This window comes from Rattus norvegicus, chromosome 4, assembly GCF_036323735.1.
Source record: "Rattus norvegicus strain BN/NHsdMcwi chromosome 4, GRCr8, whole genome shotgun sequence".
Lineage (NCBI taxonomy): Eukaryota > Metazoa > Chordata > Mammalia > Rodentia > Muridae > Rattus > Rattus norvegicus.
Window position 1 is genome coordinate 179,308,855 of NC_086022.1, and position 15,583 is coordinate 179,324,437.

A 15,583-nucleotide genomic window follows, 5' to 3' on the forward strand; every position below is an offset into this window, starting at 1 on the left:
ATGGAAGCCCATGGAGCAAGCGCCATGCTTCGGTGGGACACGGCGAAGATCAGAGACTTTTATGGACCCTCCCCCTCCAGGGTTTGTCCTGGTCAGTATGACTAACAGATGGGCCCAGGATTCACTTGAAAAGTATAAGAGGTGAGCAGAAGCCTCCTGAAGGCAGTGTATGGCTGGGGGATAAAACTCTTGTCGATTGATACCTGTCTACCACCTTAACATGCATGAGGCCCTTCAGAGTTCCAATTAAACCCTGCAAACAATGTATGAGGAAGAAGAGGAATAGGAGGAGGAGGAGGAGGAAGGAAGAAGAGGAGGAGGAGGAGGAAGTAGACAACAGAAAGAGGGTAGATAAAGATACCACTGAGGAAGCGTCCACACATGCTCAGGAAGGGATGGGAGGGTGGAGTCAAACTCACAGCCCTGGAGCTGGAGATTCCAGACTTAAAAGCTTAAGTTCAAATCATCTCATTAGAACTTAGATGCGGGCTGGAGAGATGGCTCAGTGGTTAAGAGCACTGATGACTCTTCTGGAGGTCCTGAGTTCAATTCCCAGCAACCACATGGTGGCTCACAACCATCTATAATGGGATCCGATGCCCTCTTTTGGTGTGTCTGAAAAGAGCTACAGTGTACTCATATACACAAAATAAATAAATCTTTTTTTAAAAAAGGACTTAGATGCATCCTCACATCACTGCTCCTGTGGCTAGGTGGAAGAGATCTCCATGGATACATGAGGGCGACGTACCTGCCACATGTGGGAAGCTTGTCCGAGGCTTCTGAGGGTCCTTCAGAAGTAGATCCTGGCACCACAACGACTTGGAGTGTCTAGAAGAGAGTCAGAGTCAGATCACTTAGATTTGTGGTCTACAGAGACTGTGCTACTGCTGTGGAAACGTAGTGTGGAGAAATACTACAGAAGGGCAATCAGCAGCACATGACAGAACATCACACTCAAAACCCACCTGCACAGAAGACTCAGTAGAAGAGAAAGAAAAGCAAGCGGATTACGTTACTGAGGTCAGTTTCAAATAAAATTCTCCAAGTAAAAGAAAAATAAAATATACAAGATAAAGAAGCCTACTGGGGAAATTTGAAGTTCCTATCTGCTTATGTGTTTGCACACTTGGTCCCCAGTTGATGAGGCCCTGTGAGGTTATGGAAGCATTAGGAGGTGGAACCTTCCTGGAGAAAATGGCACAATAGAAATGGGCCTTGAGGTTTTATAGCCCAGACCTAGCCCAGAACTACTTCCTGTCTGCTCTGTATTTCTCGATAGCTGATGGGATGTGACCAACTACCTCACAATCCTGCTGTGGTACCTCAGGTAGGACGGCCTCCTCCTTAATTGAGTCTTATGGGAGAGTTGGGCACAGCAAGGAGAAAAATCACTGAATATGTATCCAAGACACTGAATATTTAAAACTTTCACAGGAGAGAAAAGGAACGGACGGAGTAAAGGGACAGATCTTGATAGGGACTGATAGGAACATGACTCCTGCTGGAAGGCTGGCAGACTTCTTTAGTGGGGTGACCCCTGAACAGAGGTTTGCAGGCAGTGGACAATGGAGGCAGAGAGAGCTGCTCTCTAGACACAGAGGACTGCAGGGGCAAAGGCCCTGTGGTCAAAGCTGGCAAACACGTCCAGCAAAACACAGAGGCCTCTGTAGCTACACAAAACAGTCAGGAGGGAGGCGAGGGCAATGGAGTTATTGTCATCCTCCATCATCCTTGTGGACTTGGCCATTTTCTTTCCAATTTTCTCGTTTTTCCATTTATCTTGCAGTTCAGCAACTCAGCACACAGGCACCCGGGACTGAGAGCATAGGATGAGAAAGCATTAAAATACATACAAGGATCCTCTCAACGGGCGGTTTACTTTGCTCTCAAGATTTCTGCTGTTGTGTTCATAGAACAACTCTGATTGTCCATTAATGTTTGTGAGACACTGCTTCTTTTTTTTTCTTTTTTTCGGAGCTGGGGACCGAACCCAGGGCCTTGCTCTTGCTAGGCAAGGGCTCTACCGCTGAGCTAAATCCCCAACCCGAGACACTGCTTCTTATCCATTCATTTTTCAACTTGCACACGTTATTGGACTGAACAGTTTTTTTTTCTGTTGTTTTGTTTGTTCTTTAGACAAGGATTTAGAGTATGTCCCTGGCTGACCAAGCAGTCACTATGTAGCCCAGGTGGACCTTAAAGCCATAGAAATCCTCCTGCCTCAGCCTCGCCAGATAGTGGAATTACAGATGTGGACCACCACACCCAAATGAACAGTTTCTCATAGACGTGTCCATTTCAATTCTGTTTTGTGCTCTGAAAATGTATCTTTTAATTGTTGTGTTTAGGCCATTTGCATTTAATGTGTTTATTGCCATGTTATGGCTTTAAGTCTGCATTTTTGGAGGGGGGATTTCCCATATATTTCTCACTTCTGTTTTCTTCTTGCCTTCAATTCTTATTTCCTGGTTTTGACTTTCTTTTAGTGCTCTTAAGTTGCGATGGGTATCTTACCAGTTATTTCTTTCTTAGTGGTTTCTCTAGGCATATCTTATTGTAGATACATAGCGTCATGCTAACCTGGTTTCGCCAGCTTACCAGCATGAATGAAGAGTGGCATGAACCAATGAGGTGTGCACTACTGAATAATTCTGAAAACTGGTAAAAGTCAATTAAGAATTTAAATGTCCGAATAAATGTACTTATAGGTAACATTATCCCGCTTTCTACCACCTAGAACAAAAGCACATACCCACACTCACAAGACAGATATCAGACATGAGGGGTAAAAATTCTGATTTAAAACATCTAGGTATCTGTCATTTGATTTATATCACTCTGGAATAGACGGCTTTTTAAAGAGACTGAGATTATAAGCCTTGGAAAGTCTTTGAAACTCTAGACAAAAATCACCATGCTATGAACTATCAACAACCCACAGCCTGCTAGGCACACAAGCAGGCGCAGCAGCTACTAAGGCTACTGAGCGTGTACCCTTATCAACAGTCAGTTCAGATATATGATGTTAACTTTCCAAGGTCCGAGATGAGTCAGTGCAGAGCTGAGCTAGAACCAGGGTCTGCAGACACTGAGCTACCCTGAGAGGGGGGAAATATTAACTTTTATCCCCAGTGAGCTAAGAGTGGGCTTGGCATTCAGTTACATTTCATTTCCTTAAGGGAGGCAAAAATAAGAACGTAGCAGATGGAGCACCCCCAGTCATCTGCATTGGAACAGAACCAGGAAACCAGGGTGGAAAACGTACCCACTTGCCAAACGTGGCAATAGATGACAAATAGATGGCCTGATCGATACTCCAGATAGGAGCCCACAAAGGTTCTAAAGATGAAGCTGTAAATCGGCTGCCTCTGCACAGGCGAGGTGTCTGCCCACCTCTGTGGGCAGCCACAGTGTTGGATATCGGATGGACACGCCCCTTCTTCCAGTGTAAGAATTTTCACCCACTCTAGGTGTGAAACCCTTGAACGGTGTGCACAAGACACCGTCCTCGATCCCCAACACATTTCCTCCATTCCCTGATTCACTCTACGAAGAATCGGGCCCCTAGCGCGTAGCTCTGAATGACAGACTTTCCCATTTAGTCATGAAATCTTCTACGATCCAAACTGGGGGTGTGGGGGGGGATTCTTGTTCATCTTCCATTTATATTCACAGTCGGGCGCTACAATTAAATAATTTCATTTACTTGGGCTCAAATCCATTAGCTTTTTTTCCCCCTATTTTCACTCATTTCTTTCCTCTGAAATATATCCCAGTATTATTTTCATCCCTGGGCACACACATACACAGATCTGTGAATCTATAATGAGCTCTTCCTGTGTTTAGCACAGCCTTATATCTGATTAAATGTCTAATTCACCTCCACCTAGATGCTGTCTAAATATGAACAAATACACGGTTCACACTGGGGAGGAGGGGGAGTCAGCGTTCGACAGCTGAGATCCCAGCCACGCACGTACACTGTTTGGTCCTGGGGAAAACACGGTTCACAAGTTAACGTGGGTTCCCTGTGCTGCTGTCTGCAAAGGGTTAGATGTGCGTGCAGATGCCCTGTGCTACACGCGTAGCACCGCAGGCAAGACAGAGCCCCAGGCTTCCCCTCATCTAGCAGAGACACGTGTATACAAAGCAAACAACCAGAAAGTCCAGGAGCAGTGTTTCTAGTAGAGTCCCCGGGTGAGGCCGTAGTTAGGACTCTGCAGCTGCAGCTGCCCAGACACAGCCCCTGAGTTGAGGTGAAGCTGCCCAGCAGGCCTCTCCGGCACTGGATTTCTCCTGGACCCCAGCACCCTCTGAGCAGCAACTGCAGTGACAGGTCTGCCGCAGATGCATTTGTTTGTTTGTTTATTTGTTTGTTTACATTTCCTTCCTTCTTTCCTTCCTACTACTTTGTTTCTCTTTTGCCTCTTGGGGTTGGAGAAGCAAAGACCGAAGGCAGAAAAGTCCCAAAAAACCAGCAAAACAGCTAAGCAAAGCTCACCAGATATACTGTCAATTAGCTGTGTATGTCCCCCTGTTGAATAAGAAGCAAGATGGGTGTATATACACACACACATGCGCATGCACACACACACACACACACACACACACACACACACACACACACACACACACAAGGATATCTCTTCTGCCAATGTCCAGGGACTAGCGGTAAAGTATGACTTCACTAGTTAAAAACTCAGTAGGTGGGTAGACCCAGTTTCATCAGCACCGGAGACTAACCAAGGGAAGACAGGCTATTAATCCAATTCTTTCCCTGCTAATAAGCCACACCGAGTGGAAAAGTATGTCACCTTTCCAGCTATCACACCACAAAGGATCAAGTGGGAGCCACCACGTATGGCTCATCTGACTTAGACACCATAGCATATTTTGTGTCTTTTACCACAGAGCCATTGTTCCTGAGGAGAGGCAAGACCCTAAGCAAACAGCAAGTTCTACACTCCAAACTAAGAAGAAAGCCCTTGCAAACTCCCGTAATCGAGTAGGGGCAGGGCTACTGTGGTATCTTAATGAGTATAGTATTTGCTACACAACTATGACCAACTGAGCTTGGGTAATTTAGCACCCCTGTAAACACATCTTTGATCACAACCCTGGGGGCAAGGAAAAGTCAGGGATATCCGGAGCTCTATTGGCCAGACAGTGGTAAGCCCGTTCAGAGAGAGACCCTATCTCAAGAGTAAGGAGAAGTGTAAGGCAGGACAACACTTGGTATCAGGCTTCTACATGCATAGATAGGTAAAGACACACTTACACACACACACACAAACACACACACACATACAACATTGCATATGCACACATTCCCAAACACACACATACACGCACAGACACAAAGACATATATACACATATACATACAGAGAGACACATGCACATACAGAGAGACACAAACACAAAAACACACAAATACACTCAGATGGACACACAAAATAAATGGAGCAACAACAAAGGACTAAATGGATAAAAGGAGTAGGATCAACATACCAATCTGTGAGCTGGGCTGATAAATTGTGATTTGTGCTGCAAGTTTTCAGCACAAACCTTACAAAGTAAAAGCAGTACCCAAGTCCCTTCCATAAATAAGATGCAATTTCTGGTCCTAATATTAGTATCATAGATGGTCTCAACCCTTGTATGAATACTAAGTCAAATTAAACATATTGTTGAGCAATGCCTGCAATGTACTTTGTTAGATGAAACAGAAAACACAGTCATTAAACTCTCTAGTTAAAGAAGCTGTGATCCAAGTACTTCAAAGATTTAAAAGTCATTAGCATAGAAAGACGTAATGGGAGACATGGGTTTGTGTGTCCACAGATTAAAAAAAATAGTGCATGAAATATAATATAAAAATTATAGGAACTCTTGTAGGGAGGACCTGAGGCATCTTGAGGCAGTGGGTGGTCTCCTGGCTTTGAGGAAGCAGGGAGAACCTGAACAACAAGGCTTGCTGCAGGCCTGAGCAGGAGCAGAGCAGGACGAGGCCAGAGATAACAGCATCTTCCTACTTTCATCTCTGTGCACTGAGAGCCAGGCCATTAGAATCCACAGCTCAGTATGCCCTGGCAAGTCTTCCTCATGGAGGACGCACGGCTTATTTCTGGGAGATCGTGGACTCTTCAGGTCACACAGCCACCGACTCCAACATCTACCATGTCACCTGCTTAGGGGAGAAGCAATTTCCTTGGCCAGTCCATGTGCTTCCTTCACCCCAGAACTGGCACAGTAGCATCATAAACCAATCGGTTGTTGTATGTGACTTCTCCGAGACCACTGGGAGCTATGAAGTGTAAGGACAGCTTAGGAGTCCTGGCGACTTGAACACAGTCCTGGGTAAGTAAATCCAGTCACTCAACAAGCAGATATTCATTTAAGATAATGGTTCTACTACTCAAGAATTGGTAGAAAATATGAGATAAAATGAGTAAGTAGAAGTCCTGAGTGTGAGAAGAAGATGCTACAGGAGAAATGATTTATACGGATTGACATTCAACATGGTTTAATAGAAACTCTACTGTGTGTGGAAGCTGGTACCAGCATCGGTGCATGCCTTCGGACCCGAAGGATGCTGGACACATGACTTCGTCAGTAATGCCAAACCCTCTCCTAAATCAAACAATGTGAGCATCCCATTGGACAGTGCTAGTCCTGTTAATTTTCAGAGTTGGGGTGGAGAATTGACCTTAATTCCTTTAAACTCTAGAGATGGCTGCTCAGGACGTAGCATACAATACCTAGATCTAGATCTAGGAAGGCACTAAGTGTGTTCCCCCTTGCCCATTGTTAGATCTTAGAAATTAATCTTGCTCTCTCTCTCTCTCTCTCTCTCTCTCTCTCTCTCTCTCTCTCTCTGGGTGTGTGTGTGTGTGTGTGTGTGTGTGTGTGTGTGTGTGTGAGAGAGAGAGAGAGAGAGAGAGTGTGTGTGTGTGTATGTATCTGTCTGTCTGTCTATCTGCAAAACTGACAGTCTTGCATCTTAATGAGCTTCTCCCTAATATTAAAACCCAGGAGAGTCGATGGGAGAGATAGGACCCAGAGCTGAGTGAGAGGTGAGCTATTGATGAGGTACCAATGGTTTCTCTAATGCTGCCACACAGTTCTAGTCCTTCACTCAACTGTTTCAACACAGGTTCTTGTCTATCCTACCAGACAAGGTGCTTTTATGTATGTGCTTCAAGAGCTAAGGGGAGAGCGGTGGACATGTGCTAACTGCATCAGACTCACAGCCATCACTTGATAAATGGAAGCTTGGGGTCTGAGAGGACAAAATCCTCAAGTCTTTCCTTACTGAGGTGGGGACATGAAGAGCAGATACCTGCCATGGGTCATTGTAAGATATCAAAGGTCTCCACTTCAAGAAGACGATAATCAATAATACAAGATGTAAGTAACAGCTCAAGGGCAAAAAGTCAAAGACTCCTCGAAAGGCAACATGTTGACTGAAAGGAAGTGAACAAAAAATGTATGCTAACATCTTCAGAGAAAAATGGCGGGAAGGACCCTAAGGAAGAGCTGGCCAGTGGTGACTCCAGTGCTGGCTGGTGTGCAGCGTCTCGCTGGGTGCTGGCTAGCTGGTGTGCAGTGTCTCCCCAGGAACTGTTGTTTGACACTGGCATGCCTGCTGGTGGTACTATTTTTGGAAATAAATGGACATGTTTGGAGGTGGCCTAGCTGGTAAATGTAAAGCCAGTGGTGACACATATGTCATGGGCAGGCTTCCTCCTCAATCCAGACAAGCAAGTCATACCCTGCACCACAAATAGCACATAATGTGTCCTAGCCTCTATGTCTCACTTACCATGAAACTGTGCCCCGAAACAAACCTTCCTTCCCTAGGTCCATTGTGGAGGGATAGACAAGGATAGACAAGAACAGATCTGGCTGTGGCATGGAGAGTGCAAGGTGGCTGGTCATGCGGCATCCATGGTCAAGGAGCAGTGAGCAATGAATGCTGGTGTTCAACTTACTTTCTTCTTTTTATCCATTCTAAGACTGTATCCCACAGGAAGGCCCTACCCACATTCATGATGGGTGTGCACTCCTCAGTCAACAGCCTGAGGGAACACTCATACACGAACCTACCCAGAGGTGTGTCTCCTAGGTGACTCTAAATCTTGATGATCAACTTGACACATGGCAAATCTTACACATTTCCCTCCGCAATTACCAGCTCTTTAGTTGAAAAGATGATACAGATGAGCTAATTGGTATTGTTGGGTTTTAAGAAATAAAGAAAACTCTAGAAAGCTGAAGAGAAAGGCGGACAGTGACTTAGGTCTAGAAAACTCAAGGGCAGCAGAGGTAGAACACGAGACATTCTCTGGGCTGGGATAGAAGGAGGGGTGAGAGGGTACAGGGGAAGTGGTGTGAGAAGCATGGAGAAATCATTACAATAAGACTCCCTGTGCACAGTGCATCTGAAAGGCAAGTTTAGTCATGCTGTGGGCAGATCGGCTGTCACTGAGCTCATCTAGAGTCATAAAGGACTGACGGGGTTATCCGTGTAATTTCTACACAGTAAAACTTAAAACTCAGAATGGTTTCAAAGATCTCTGCAGCCACGTCACGTATCCTGGGATGCTCATGCCATGGGAGGTCCTCTTCTTGATCTCTTTCCCTCTGTCATAACCGACCATTACTTACCACAGTCAAACATAAGGCATACACAAGCACTCAAATGAGTCTAAGGTGTGGATCACAGGCACCAGGGCTTTCCCTTTTATGCTGTCCTCAGCATGCAAGACCAACACAGTGAGGGGGACTGACTCCAAACTGTAGGGTGAACCTACTAAGTTTGAGGAAACTCTGGTGAGTCCATGGTTCCTGCAAGTGAATGGTTGTTGAACTTGGACCTACATCAACCTGTAAATAGAATTCTCCGGAAAGCAGATGTAGAAATGAGACAGCACACATGTGGACCAAAGAAGTGCGTGGCATTTGCTGTGAGTTGGTTGCTGAGTTTAGGCTGAGGGTGCAGTGTGACCAGTCATCTCACTCTCCAGCTGTCACAGCTGGATCTTCTTGTGCTTGAGCCTTTTCCTCCATGATGGACGGTATTCTCAAATCATGAGCCAAAATAAAGCATTCTGTCCTCAAGTTATTTTTTGTCAGGTATTTATCATGGTAATAAGAAAAGTAGCACCAGCACGGGAGACAACTCACTAATGTGCGAGCATCCCTGGAAGGGATGGACTCTTTCTCACTCTCTGTGCTTGTCAAAGCTAGAACCACAGATGCCTTCTGCATCCCAGTGAATGATCTACTCAGACTCTTTGAGGGAAAAAGAAAAGATGAGAATATCTAAAAGCATCTTCCTGAGTCTAACTGGATCTAACAGCAAGAATGATAGCATCTCACCTAGATGCCCCCAGCAATGCCCACTTCTGACATCAGCATCATTATTAAGTAATCACTAGACTGGGGTAGCAGACATAGAAAGCTCTCTGGGGCTGGGTGGACAGACAGTGGTCCAGGCCAATGAGAGACTCTGATTCAAAAGAAATAGATGGCATTCCTGAGGATGATCCCCAAGGTGTCCTCTAACCTCCAAATGTAGGCACATAAGCACACACTCAAGTACCTGCAATATGTTTTACCATAAGTAGTCCCAGAGGAGCCAACTATATGCTGTGGAATAACATCTAGCCATAGTAAGGCAAGGGAACTGAGGCCAGGAACACTTCATAGGTTCCCACTGTGGCCCGACATAGATGAGACTTTCCCGTGTCAGGACTGCCCTTCCCTAAAGACACTAGAAAAGACGTTGATGGGCTTTGACAGTCACATATTAACACTTGAGTACTGGAGCTAATATTTCTTAAACACACATAGTAAGTCTTTCTGTTTAGGTCTTTGGATAGTGACCAGACAGTACCAATGACCACAGAAAGCATGCACACACCATGGATTCTTACAGAAACCAATGAGGGCAGGTTCTGCATAAGTTTAGTAAGATATCTGGACAGGCCCAATACTGCAGCTATAGTAAAGAACATGGCAGTCAATGTAATTTTACATTGGGGGAAGGTAAGACATGTTGGCTTTCAAAGAATTGCAAGGTGACACCCACCATCTCTGCTGAAACTCATGAATCCAATGGTATTCACTGGATGTCACTCTGTTACTTTCTCAAGAGGACAAGAGCTAGTTATGTCAAGAACAGGGGAAAGGAAAAGATACAAGTGATTTGGAGCAATGGCTCAGTGGTTAAGAGCACTCTGGAAGAGCAGCCTGATTCAATTCCCTGCACCTTCACAGAGGCTTAGAACCATCTACAAGTCCAGTTTCAGGGGATGCCCTCTTCTGGCTGCTGTGAACACCAGATGCATGTGGTTCACAGGCACATATGTAATCAGGCAAACATTCATATACAAATAAAAATAATAAAACCTAAAAGTAGAGGCTATGATAATTTTAATAACCCTACATTTTCTTTATGACCTGTAGACGTTGGTGCTGAATTGTTGATTGGCAAGTATCTTTCCATAAAATGATTACAGATGATAAACAAAACCCAAGATGCTATAATTAGGTTATTTCCTCGTTACAACTCTAATGAATTAATGTTTGCCACCACTGAGCATCAGGGAATGTCAGTATCATGAAGAAACTCATAACATTTCCCATTGACGAAGAGTCACAGCATCTCTTAAAGTCCTGCAAAGGGATCAAGCATGTTTGGTCAAGTCTCCGTGGCCAGTAGCTATGTTTCAGAAGACATAAAAGAACATACCGAGCACCATGAGTGTGCAATCACCAAAACTCACACCATGGGAAATGCAACCGCCCACATCTACAAACAGGTAAAGGACATAAAGGACTTGAAGGACATACCAAGATGTCGTGAATGTGAAAGCTAATTACAGTGTTTATGGATGCATGATTGGATATGATAAGACATAATGAAATACAATGTTCAGATGATACTTCTAGAAAAAGCATGGAACAGTGAGTAGGTAGAACACATGGAGAAGTTGCTGGAATTATTTGTCAAGTATTTCCTGACCTAGGTGATGTCTAAAGAGTGCTCATCTTGGAACATATCACAGATGTATACAGCTGCCTCCTAGTTCTTATGATTCTCACTTTAGTTTGAAAAATATAACAAAAAATGGTATAAATTTGTTTTAAAAGAAAGGGAAGAGAAAAGGAAGGAGGATGGAGGAGAGGGTAGGACGTTTGTACACTCACAAATCACCAGTTATTGCAACTAAAACAATTCTTTGTGTATTCACTTACATGTGCAAATGCATGGGCATACCCCTGCACATGTCCCAGCCAGACATCAACCTCGGCTGTCTGCCCCCATTCCTCTGCACCCTATCTTTGAGAGACAATCTCTCACTGAACATAGAGGTCAGCCCCAGGGATCTCTCTGTCTCTACCCCCAGTTCTGGGGTTACAGGTGCACAGAGCCACATGTGTGTGGCATGGCTTTCATGTGGGCTCTGGATCTGAACCCGGGTTCTTGGGCCTGTACAGCAAGCACTTTCCAGTCTGTGATCTCCCAGTCCTAGAAGTCAATTGTCGAAATCCTACAGTTGTCAATTATAAATAAAATCCAACTAGCCTCATCCTCAGCCAGCATGCTCCCACAGCTGTGGAAATGAAGCCATCATGTTACTGAGTATCAGTTGTAGTCTCCCTGGCTTGCCTGGGATCCTCTTTGGCAGTTTTCACTGCCTGTCACTGGAAGATACAGTCTGATGCTGTTGTACCTGGTGGCAGGACAGTCTCCTGCTCCAGATCAAATGAGGTTCAATTCTAACCTGCTAGCAACAGACATCACACCAACAGACATCACACCAACACACATCACACCAACACACATCACACCAACACACATCACACCAACACACATCACACCAACCACATCACACCAACACACATCACACCAACACACATCACACCAACACACATCACACCAACACACACCACACCAACACACATCACACCAACACACATCACACCAACACACATCACACCGGTGACTACAAGCACTCTGTTTGCAGAAAGAGGATGGGACATTCAATGTATTAAAAATGTATTTCTCATCTTTGTAGATCCTATTGGGGAATGGTTGGATTCTAACTATTTCTTTCTTTTGCAGATTTTCTATGCTCCAACCTAGGGACACTCTTCTGCAGTGTCTGCCACTGCTGTGAGCTGGTGGCAGCTGTGGCCCATAGGCTCACTGTAATCCCATCTGTAAAGGTCAGCTGCACACTGGCCTTAGTCAGGTTAACCTGTGCTGTGAAACCCAAGAACAACAAGGCCTGCGGATGTCTAGACAACCTGGTCCATGGGAGGCAAGGCGGGTGCTATTGTTTATAAGGAGAAACACTCACTGGTCTCCTGGTGGTTTCCACGGTGAGAACTGTTTCTCAGATTTCAAGGGCAACCTCAGGGAGTGGAAGAAGTAAGTTCAGGGGATGGTCAGCACTATTGATACCATCTATAGCTTCTCGTTCAGACCAGGTGGAACAAGGACCAACAAGATGCAAGATGCGATGTTGAAAATACCTCATTGCCCATGCTCAGCCCTGTAACCCTCTCCCTCCCAGCCCAGGAGGTCTGAGAGCAAGGATCGATAAGGTCAAGCCATGGAGAAAACAGAAACCTGGAAACTGAGCTGGCATACCATGGGTAAAACGCTGATCCGCAACACCAGCTAACCCAAGCTTTGCCAATTATTTCCCAGACTCCTGTAAAAGAATCCAAACTCTCCACTTCCACAAATTAACTTTAAGAGTAGTCACTTTCCTACCCTGCATCCTTCTGAGAAAGTGTCTTGCAGTATCATGCATTGTACATGAATGCAATGAAAAGATTTAAATAACAGGAAAAATAATTTTTAAGTGACCCACTCTCTTGAGGCAAGTGAATTAGCAGTCCTGTTAAGACATAGGGAATCACGATTAATCTTTTTGGGGCTGTAAATTCTTGAAAAGTATGCTCTAAATTATCAGCTGTACTCCTAGCAACAAACGTCTCCTAGGAGCAGTCATCCCATAGACAGGAATAGACTCTGAGATCATCTGTCTGCTAGATGGGACACAGCAGCCATCCGGAGCTTGGTCCTACCTGAGAAGATGGAGGGACATAAGCCCCTGAGCTGCTGCCCTGACATTTATCCAGTCTCAGTTGATTCTAAAATAAATTGATAAGGCTTAGATTTTCTTGACCTACTAATCCTTGGAACCAAAAGTACTGGGTGAGTGAAATTTGTCTTTTGTGCTTTGCTCAAAACCGCTTGGCCACGATTAATCTAGAGTACTCAATCTATTAAAAAAAATAACTCCATCATGGGATGTCAGTAAGGTTCAGCCTACACCTGGTCCTGGTGTTTTCTCTGTGAGGAAAGCTGGCGAATTTATAAAGCAAAATTCTGTGTCACTCTTTGGAAACATGACATTCCCTGTGGCAGGCGTTGTACAGAACAAACTCCCCTTTGCCCAATGCCTGGGCCATCAGTGGTGTGAAATACCATCTCCTGCTACCACGCAGATTTACCTGGGTCCTGAACCAATAGGATAATTGCTCCATCTTTCTCCTCATCTGATGGGTGCTATGGGAATCTAACAAAACCAGTTGGTGATCTGAGCATGACTAATGGATTCACCGTCCTAGTCACAATAGTTGGACAACTGTGTCCTTGGAGGTCTCCTGGCCCAACATGACCCGTTGGCTCTTGTGACACTCAGCCACCACCTGACATCACACAACAGAGACAGAGCATGTGCAGAGGGAAGATAAGACTGCAGCATGTGTCCTCGGCGGGAGAAGTGACTCCATTTCGTTTTTGAGAAATGGCAGTAGGCAATAATTATGCAATTTAATTATTCCTTTGGGTTCCACATAAGCTAACACAGGCAAGCACACACTATGCCACCAGCCACCAATCTGCTACCTGTGGCAGCGGGAAGATATCATGGCATAAATGAAAAAGCAAAGAATAAAATGAGTGTCCCCGAGTTGTTGAGAAGAGGGTCTTCCGTCTAAGAAGTGACAGCCCAGCTTGCAGAATAAAGGCTGCCTGAAGAATTTGCCTGGCTCCCTTGCTAGTTTTTTTTTAAAGTAACAACTTCATTTGCATAATAATAACCCAATTATTGTAAGATTAGGTGACAGGAACCTCATTATTGCTATTTCCACAAAACAGTCGATATTCTATTCAATATCTTTTAATGTTACACACCTTAAAACATAATTATTTCAATATGCCCCCATTCATCTTTAATGCAATTTCCCTTTTGAAAGGCTCTGCCATAATTGTTAGCTTTTATGGAATATCTACTGTTTGAACAAACATCTCTCCCCCTTTGGACCTCCATGAGAATAAGCTAAACCAACCTCGGCTCTCCACCCCCAAAAGAGAAGTCCACCAAGGGACCAACTTGAAGCTGAGCTTCTGGAAGCGTGTGGCAGCAGCACCCTCCCTCCACTGGCTTCCCACTGCTCATCCCTGATCCCCCCCCCCCAGTTCATGTTCTACAGAAAATGCTGTCTACAAGAATTCTGGTCTTAAGGCAGCTTGGAAAGTGTTAGCAAATACATTCTGTTAAATTTTGAATTATAGAATCCCGGTTCTTTTTCTTTGTGGGTTGTTTTATCTTTTGTTGTTTCCTTTTTTTTAACCCCACCCCCTCTCTCTCTGGACACATTGTAGTTCTTTTTAAAAAATGCATCTGAGACAGCTGACACACCAGAGGGGGACCATCTGCCAGCCATAGGGTTACCTGCTATGAGCTTTTACAGTTTCAATTACAAGGTGATCCATGTGACAAGTGGCTGGTTACAAGATTAGCACGTGGAAACAAAGCTGGAGACAGAGGGAGAGGACATCAAGAGACTACAGGACCATACCTGCTCACTCCAAAAGTGTTTAGAGAAAGCAGTCATTACATTGTGTCTTTGGAAGAGACACATCAAAGAGCTGTGATCTGGACCCTTGAGTTAACTGTCCAAGACCTGGTGACCCTGCCAACAGCACCTTCTTCAGGGTGTGGACCCCCCACATTTAGAGAGAAAGTGGGAGAGTGTTCTGAGCAAGTATGTTTTGTGTGCACCTCTCTAGATGACTGACCAACTGCGTCTTCATGCTTTGGCCTCCACCACAGCTTCAAGGTGCACAGCCACGGGAGACCACACTGCATAGCTGCTTCCTGGGTGAGCTGAAAGCTACCAATCACTGCCTCTGTCTGTTCATTCTTTCTTTCTTCTTTCACGGGTTTGCTATATTGTTATATTCTTGTTATTACTGTTACTATTCTGAGGTGAAGTTTCCATCACTAACTCAGCCTAGCCTGCTATTTGCTATGTAGCCTAAACTGGCCTCAAACTCATAGCGATCCTCCTGTCTCAGCCTCTGGATATGAGGCCACAGGCCTGGCCTGTTTCTGCATGTTTCATGAGTTTCATGAGTTTTAATGAATTCCTTGCTCTGAGCTTTGCCATTTTCTGCAAACACGGGGCAAGCGCAGCTCTTTAATATGAGTTTAGGCATAAAACACATTTCACCAGAACAGAAAGTCTCTGCTTTAATCAGCCTTTAC

The 15,583-nt window shown here is 44.8% G+C and overlaps 1 protein-coding gene across 2 annotated transcripts in view; it reads right to left on the bottom strand.

The window, feature by feature from the left end:
- Window positions 1-15,583, bottom strand: part of Sox5 (SRY-box transcription factor 5) — a 955,415-nt gene that overhangs the window by 796,583 nt on the left and 143,249 nt on the right. For both annotated transcript variants that reach the window (XM_017592402.3, XM_039106953.2), the window contains exon 2: window positions 752-831. The gene's annotated coding sequence lies outside the window, so the exon portion shown is untranslated. The remainder of the gene's footprint in view (window positions 1-751; window positions 832-15,583) is intronic.